The sequence below is a fragment of the Cyphomyrmex costatus genome, unplaced genomic scaffold (genome assembly GCF_001594065.2).
Source record: "Cyphomyrmex costatus isolate MS0001 unplaced genomic scaffold, Ccosl1.0 scaffold906, whole genome shotgun sequence".
Lineage (NCBI taxonomy): Eukaryota > Metazoa > Arthropoda > Insecta > Hymenoptera > Formicidae > Cyphomyrmex > Cyphomyrmex costatus.
The window spans coordinates 37,588-39,567 of record NW_017280491.1 but is presented as its reverse complement, the minus strand read 5'-3'; positions in this window follow the sequence as shown (position 1 = coordinate 39,567).

Sequence of the window (1,980 nt, the reverse complement as noted above, 5' to 3'; positions counted from 1 at the left end):
GTCATACCCCCCCCTCGCCCGCATCCGTGACGTCATCCCCCTCCCCTGCCGTGACGTAGACCCCCCCGCGCCACGGGTTCCCCTCGCCCCTCACCCCCCCTCAGAGGACCTGGATTAGAACCGGCCTATACACTCTACTAGCGATTACTCTGTCGAAAATCCATATCGCATTCCGCTCGCGAATAAAAAAGTTCCTGGTCTTATGAAAGACGAGAACAACGGTGCCATCATGACTGAATTCATCGGGCTTAGAGCGAAAATGTACGCTTTACGTGTGCAAGGAAAGAAGGATACGAAAAAGGCAAAGGGTGTCAAAAGTAACGTTGTGGCAAGATCCATAACGTTTGATGATTACACCCGATGCTTAAACGACGCTATTGAAATGACGCGCAGACAATCGTGCATCAGATCGAAATTGCACGAGGTGTATACGATATCGGAAACAAAAATCGCTCTAAGTCCGCACGATGATAAGCGGTATATCGTATCAGGTTCTACCGACACGCTGCCATGGGGACATTACCGATGTAAATAAAACGCATTTCGTATACATATAAGATGTTTAACATGTATAACATGTATAAAATGTATAATATATGTAATATATAATATGTAATATACTCGTATATTTGTAAAAGATATTTAATATACTTTAATGTGTAATATAATTTATATAACGTATAAAATTTTATAACCCATAATTTATATAATGTACAATTTTATAATGTATAATTTTATAATGTATAATTTTATAATTTTATAATACATTGTCTTTATGAATCCACGAATTGTTCTGTACGGCGGGAGACGCTCCTCCCGTTCGCGACGATCTCCCCGTGCGCATCTCTCTCGCACGAAACACCATTGTGCCGTAGCCCCCGTTAACGGGGCGGCGGTCCGCGCGTGCTCGGACGCGCGGCCAGACTGTGTCTTCTCCGCTCTCTTTTTGAGAGATGCGGGAGAGCCTAGTATGGAAAAACGGAAGGAGCTCGAGTACATCGAGGGAGGACTCGAACGAACGATGATTACCCTGAACGGTGGATCACTTGGCTCGTGGGTCGATGAAGAACGCAGCTAATTGCGCGTCAACTTGTGAACTGCAGGACACATGAACATCGACATTTCGAACGCACATTGCGGTCCACGGATACAATTCCCGGACCACGCCTGGCTGAGGGTCGTTTCAACGCCTGAAAACTGCTTGCGCTCATCGCGCGCGTACGAGCGAACGTTGGACGCTCGCCCGAGAGAGAGTGACGACGCTCTCTCCCCCTTCTCTGCTGGGGAGAGGTTGCGTGTCGCGTCGCGGGCGTCGTTCGAAATGACCGTGGAGGAGAGGAGAGAAAAGGAGGACGGAGCCGCCGCCTTCGGAGAAGAGAGTAGAGCGGAGACGAAGAAAGAAAGAAAGAGAGAGCGCGTCGACGACGTGTGGAACGTGTGTTGTTCCCGTCCGTCGCGACGCGACACGCAACCTCTCGTAGGTGTCGGCCAGCGAGCGCGTGGTGTCTCCTCGGAGACACCTCTCCCTTTCCGTCCCGCCTCTCGTCTCGGGGAGCTGGCTGTTGCGTGGATCGCGCGCGAGCCGACCGCGTGTCCCGAGTCCATGAAACTCGCACACACCCGTTGTGTCTCTCTCGAGACCGAAAACGGGGAGGGGACCGGCACGCGTCGTCGTGTACTCATCGTCGGCGGTCACACGGCTCCTCTCTCTCACCCACCGTATCAGTCGATCGGGGCTGTGAGGGCGATCCGGAGGCGATCGACGACTCTCGCTCGCGACTGACGCGACGCAGACTCGTCTCGTCGAGAGGCATCGTACTTGCAGCACACACACGACGACGAACTTCTCGTTTGACGAGAAGCAGGTACCTCAGAGCAGGCGAGATCACCCGCTGAATTTAAGCATATTATTAAGCGGACGAAGAGAAACTAACTAGGATTTCCTTAGTAGCGGCGAGCGAACAGGAAAGAGCCCAGCAC